This window comes from Orbicella faveolata, unplaced genomic scaffold (assembly GCF_042242905.1).
Source record: "Orbicella faveolata isolate gen_17 unplaced genomic scaffold, um_ofav_v1 contig_13, whole genome shotgun sequence".
Classification (NCBI taxonomy): Eukaryota; Metazoa; Cnidaria; class Anthozoa; order Scleractinia; family Merulinidae; genus Orbicella; species Orbicella faveolata.
The window spans coordinates 9,902,943-9,909,376 of NW_028301540.1; the positions used below are offsets into that span (position 1 = coordinate 9,902,943).

The following is a 6,434-nucleotide window of genomic DNA, read 5'->3' on the forward strand; positions in this document are numbered from 1 at the left end:
AAGTGGAGTTAAAATACTTAAGGTTTGCGAATTCAAATGTAGCGATCTTCAAGACAGATCTTGCGAGCTTAAAATGCAATGCATCATCATTTAAAATGTCTTGATTCTTCACAGAAAAAGTAGCCTGCGAATACAGGCGCCTATCATCGCTCGCGGCTGGGGGCACGTCCGCTGCAATCCCAGCTATCCTCTAGCAAACTGCTAAACCAAATATAAAGAAATAAATATAATCAGAATCAACTAACAAGTACTGTTGCCCTTGAAGTCTTACCGTTACATTAAAATACTGAACAGTTGACCGTTTTATTCACTGATCAATTAAAAAACTGCAGAGGTGTTGGAAGGCGACGATCCCGGGGGCGAGGCATTTGCCCTCTTTCTTCGTCCCCACACGGGGCATTTGCCCATTTTTTTTGAAAAAAAAAAATGCTAATGCCCGGGGGATGGGCACTGCTGGAATTGACTGATGCATTAATGTTCGATCCCTTTGATTCTCCGTAAGTTCCTTAACAAAATGTCAGTCCGGAAATAACAACGCAATCAACGAAAACGTGTAGCGCCGAGGTTTGACCTAAACTGGAATGAACCTCGATCAAATCACGGGTCCTAAACGCTCGGACGGACTGGTCCGATTACACAGGATAACCAACAAATGAAACTGGTATTTACAACTTGAAAGAGTTTTGATTGTCCTGTTGTTTCTTACATGAAATGTTTTTGTAGATATACGGTATTAAAATTGACATTAAACCAGGCACAATAGTATTTTTAGTGATCCTATATAAAGCGGCCTCCTGTATTAAGCGGCTAGTTCCTCAAGTCTTGAGGATGGTCGTTATACACAGGTTCGACTGTGTACTAAAATGCTTTGCGTTGTTCGATCCAGATCCTCTCGGGTGAATTTGTTGTTGTAGCGATGCTGGTCATTTTCGTGAAAATCATGGTCAGCGGGAAAAGTCGTTAAGGTTTTTTTCCATGTGATCACTACGACCGCTGCAGTCATTAAAGAAAACGTTGATATCATTCCGACTTTGCCAGCTAACCAGTCTCAATATGATCGCCACGATCCCCAGCGGAAAAAAAAAATCCCTAGTGCACCTGAGTGCAACAAAGACGGGAAGCATTTTGGTATATCTCTGTTTTCATCACTACAATTTTCTGAAGAGTAATCTCCACTGAATGAGAGAAATATGAAGTCTATCGTAGAGATGCTCAAGCACTGAAGACCATAAGTTTTTAGTGTTTGTGGGCATCCTTATTGCCCAGCACCAATTAACACGCTACGTCGCTGCTTCTGTGACCCCTATTTTTTCTTCCGACCGATCGTTTTCTTTACCCTTTTCCCAAGTCTTGTGAAAATATGTCTCTTTGTTTAAAATTGTAGAGGAATGAAAACATTTGGGACCATTAATACAACAGACCCACTTATACAAAATAAGACAGGATAGGCTGCCTCCTTTGACCCACATTATTTGCCAAAAGCCCTGGGGACCATGCTAGGTTTCTTGACCATTTTTCAGCGCGCTTTATCACTGAAGAGAAGTCGGTGACTCCTATGTTATGGTATTTCTGAGGCAAGTAGCTCATTATCCACCCGAAGTAGAAGTTAGGAAAAATCTTATGCGCAGGTCCTTGTTCTGAACGAACACTAGCCCTGAGTTTTCCCACGATCCAATAGGCTCGATTACCAGCTGCTGTTTCCGGAATTGAGCCCGCGTTCACCCCCCGTAAAGACCCTTCTCGGGGAGGCACGCGGACCCGAGAGAGCGGCGCAAATCGAGCCTAACGATCCAAGCGATCATATGGAAACCAGGTATTGGGTTCACCGGCCAAGTCGGAAATCGCGAAGATGATGACAACGAAGATATATCAAAGGTTTACGTGAGCGACTCCTGAAAGATAATAGACACTCTTTTTACAAACCAGGATTTCTGTATAAACAAAATTACTTGTTTATTTTTATATAACTGCGCTTCGATGCATAACTCTATTTTTAACCTAAGAATACACGAGAAAGCAGTCTGATCCAGTAAAGGTACAAGTTTTCTCAGTGTAAAGTAGCTTAAAGCTCTTGGTCAAAAGATCCCACAATTTGATACATGCAAACCACTAAGTTACAGTGCAAGAAAAGGAAACGTTCATAGTTTACTGTAAACTGGAAAGTATCAAAACTGAACCTTCTTGTGCCTTGAGGAGATGGGTAATATGTCACCGTCGACAGTTCTGAAAGTTAGAAACATATAAACTAACTACCCTGACCAAATAACAACGAAAAACAACAATAACAACAGCAAAAAGCTGTTTACTCCAGAACCTACAAGAGAGCATTTCAAAGGAGCCTCTGTTAAACGTAAAGCTTGAAATGTTTGTATAAAGCTTCAACAGACCTTTTAATTTGGAAAAGAAGCCAATTTTTAAACCTCACACTGGCAAGAAATCAAGAGCGAATCACCGCGTAGATCTCAAAGGAAAATACACCGGGTAGTAAAAGAGGGGTTTCACAAACGGATCGAGCGAAGGGAATCTAAGAGACCGATTTTCCCGCCCGATTTTAAGCCTCCTGCCGTTCAGTTTTGTCGTTTACTCACCCGTGCTTCCTTCATCGCTCTAGGGACTGAATGAAAAGGCTGTAAAAGTTACGAGGAAAGATAAACGGATGATCAAATCCGTTCGTTTTATGCAGGCTTCATTAGCCATAGACTGTTCACAGCATTCTATTTCTTCGTGTTTTTGTAGATCGTTGAACGTGCGGATAGAATCACGAGAGAACTGCACGCCAGCTGAAAAGGGATTTGACTGAGTGGAGGGTGGGAACCTAGATTCTTCTTGCTCTCAAACCCCACCGCTCACCCATCCCTCGTGCTTCGCTCGCTTTTTCTTTCGTGTGCGTAAATAGAGAGGCTGTGAACAGTCTACATTAGCCATAAAGCAATAAACGACCAATACTATTAATCATGGTTTCAGATCTCATCTGTATTTGGTAGCAACAAACCCTAAAGCAATATTCTAACGTTGTTATCATGAATCAGCAATTTGCAATGACTCATCATATATGAGGACTGAACATTGATCATTTAGGCATTACATCTACATGTAAAATGACAGCTGAAGTACAATCTGCTGATAGTTCTGAGCAAGTTATTCTAAGCCGAAGGAAGGAAAGTGTGAGTGAACTCTTTATACCAAAGGACACACTCGATCAGCCATGCGATGTTGTTTTGATGGTCAAAGATGGCAAACAATTCAAAGGTCACAGGCGAGTTCTCTCAGAGGTCAGTCCTTTCTTTGAAAAGATGCTGAACAGCGACATGAAGGAGACTCAAGAACGAGTAGTTCGGTTGGAGATGTTTACCGAGTCAGTCATGGCGGCTACGCTACAGTTTATTTACACCGGCGATGTTCAGATATTGGCTGAAAACAATGCCCGAGACCTAATAGTTGTGGCCGATTATTTGTTTCTTGGCAAACTAGAACTTCTCGCTGGAGAGGTTTTAATACAGACGCTAAACAGTTCAAATTGTATTTCAACTTACTATTTTGCTGAAAGATATCAATGCGAAGACCTTCTTTCGAAAACAAGTAAATTTATCCTCGCCAATTTTACCCCCATTTACGCTGCGAACCGTGAAAATGTTTTGAATATGTCGAGCAGAGAGGTTGAAATGTGGATTTCAAGCGATGAAATAGATGTGAACGCCGAGGAAGATGTGTTTAAGATCATTCTAGCATGGATTGACCATGACAGAAGCCGGCGAAAAAGATATTTCGTCGAGTTATTTCGTCACGTTAGGCTTGTTTATGTATCGCGTGACTTTCTCCGGCATGATATCGTGACAAATGAGCTCGTGAAAGACAATAACAGCTGTGTGACGCTGGTAAAGGATGCCATCAAATTACTTGACTCAAAAAACTTCGAGAGCCTCAGTGTTCCACCCAGGAAGACGCTCGAGACCCCTGTTGTAGTAGTCAGTGTGGGTGGAAATGTTCTGTGTCACATTCTTCGTGAGAATAGCTGGTGCAAGTTAGGTGAGATACCACCTTTATTTATGTCTGGTAATTTTGTCCCTTGTGACAGTCAGTTGTATGGTACTGTACAGCAGATGTCGAATTATCGACTTCAGTCTTTAAATCAAGTAACATACAATCCGTATTCTAACAGTTGGACGCAATTACCAGTCTTGGAAGAAGGACGATATTTGCGGAAAACATTTGTTAGAAATGGAAATGAAATGTACGCTTTGATGTCTGAACCATGTGTTATGGACCATTTACGAAATCGGCAGGTCCGTGTTAACTCTCCAGGAACAGAAGCAGACCAAAAGTACGGCAGCCGAGAGGTGATTTCTGTATTGTAGCCAATGACAATTTTATTTATTTCATTGGTGGCAGCGAATGGTGTGGTGACAAACGCACCCTCCTGACTGATGTTGACAGGTTTGACCTCAGCAGAAAACAGTGGGATAAAGCCGCTGACACTCAAATGGCGAATTGCTGGGCTAAGGGTGCTGCTGTGAACGAGAAAATCTACATAACTTTTCGAGCTCGTCCGCAGGAATGCCATTTTTCTTATGATTGGGAGGTGTACGATGAAACAACAAATGAATGGCAGATTATTACGGGCATCAGAGATGGACTGAGATACAATGTCCATATTTTGCCCGTTGATGGTGAGTTGTTTATCCTGGACATTAAAACGGTGGTCCGGTGTAAAAGTGTAGGCGATCCGACACGAATACGAATTGAACGCTATTACCCTGAAGAGAATAAATGCGAGACGAAAACTGAAGTGACAGCAAGACAAACGTCAGGGTTCTGCTATTGCTATTATGAACCTGTCATCGCTTGCTCGATGAGAATTTTCAAAGGAATTTTTAACATGCGGCAGGTCGAAGCCTTCCCTGCTGATGATAGCCTTCCTGTAGCTACTACAAACCAGCCCTCGTTAACTTCCAAAAAACGTGAGCGGAAATGCTTAATCATGTGATTTAAAACTCTCACGTGGAATTCACTTCCTTATAATTTGTGTCACCGGGCGCTCACATCTATCATTTTGTACTATATATTTTTGAAGTTCAGTTTTTTCATTCTAAATATTTGTGGCAAATGAGGTCAGAAGCGAGCTGTGTCGCAACTGAACTTCGAGAAAGAGGTTTTTTTTTAAATTGGTTCACGAGTTTATCAGAGCCAGAAAGCAGTTCGTACTGAAGATTAGATACTTTGTATCTTATACTGAAGAAGATACTTTGAAGATGGCATCGTTCTTTTTTAAAGATAAAAATCTTTATAGAGCGTTACTTATACTGGTGATAGAGTTAGGATTTATTTTTGACTTGACACTCTACATTGCTTCTAGTATTAAAAAAGCCGCTCTGGGCAAGGATTCTTCGGTTTCTTTGACGCACCATGATCCGAAAGATCTTGGATTAATCTGTTTAGAAAAGAAACACAAAATCCGTTTTCGGATTTAAGAATCCAATCTTGGATTTTCTTAAAGAAACGCATCCTAAGAATATTATTTGAATTCCAATGTGGTACAACGTACAATGATTTTCGAGTTGTGTTTTGCTCCCGTGTCAAGGCGAGTATTCGTGGTAAACCATTCATATGAAAATATCGGCGCTTTCCATTGGACCAGAATGCTGTTTTGAATGTTAGGAAATTCCCAGTTATACCTAACAAAGTTTCGAGAATTCCCATTCCGGAATTTTTGGGTGAATGGTTCTCATTTCGGAATAGTGGGTCTAAATTGGATAGATCAACATCAACGTTGTGTTGGGATGGGATGGGATGGGATGGGGGAGGTAACCAGGAAGACGTTATGTTGGCAAAAGTGCAAAGTATGCTAAGAATTTAGGTCAGGATTGTTGTCACATAACCCAAAATTCTGCATACCTTTGTTTCCCATTTCTCCTGGGTGTTACAGTCGTCCCAAGAGAAACTGAAGACAATGCTTATACAAAATTTTGGGGGGTAAACAAGGCCGGTATTATGGGGGATGTGGAAATGGCGAATAGTTTATTATTACACCTCGAATTGTTCCTTTAAAGGTATTTTTTACAAGTCAAGCTTGGAGATGCGGCATTTAACCGAAAAAATACGGAACCAATAAGCTAGCTGGGCTGATTAAGAAAGCAGGGTTTCTATCTCAAAGACGGCTTTGCGAGTTTAAGCGTTTGAACTGCCCTTGCGAGTTTTAAAGTTTCAATAGACCTTTGGAAAAGAACGCAATTTTTACAACTTACGCTTGCAAGAAATCAAGTGAGATCAAGAATGAATCACCTCGTAGAGCTCAAAGAATATCCCAGGTAGTAAATTTTGTTCACTTGTTTATTGATTAATGTATATTTATGTTATTTTTACAGTGGGCTTCCTGTGAAGTAGCTTTCTAGCTAGGTGGAGTTGTCACTATAAATAAAGAATTACCATTACCATTA

At 41.0% G+C, this 6,434-nt stretch overlaps 1 pseudogene; it reads left to right on the top strand.

Moving 5' to 3' along the window:
- Positions 1 to 2,972: 2,972 nt before the first annotated feature.
- On the top strand, positions 2,973 to 6,434 carry LOC149114898 (kelch-like protein 28; annotated as a pseudogene).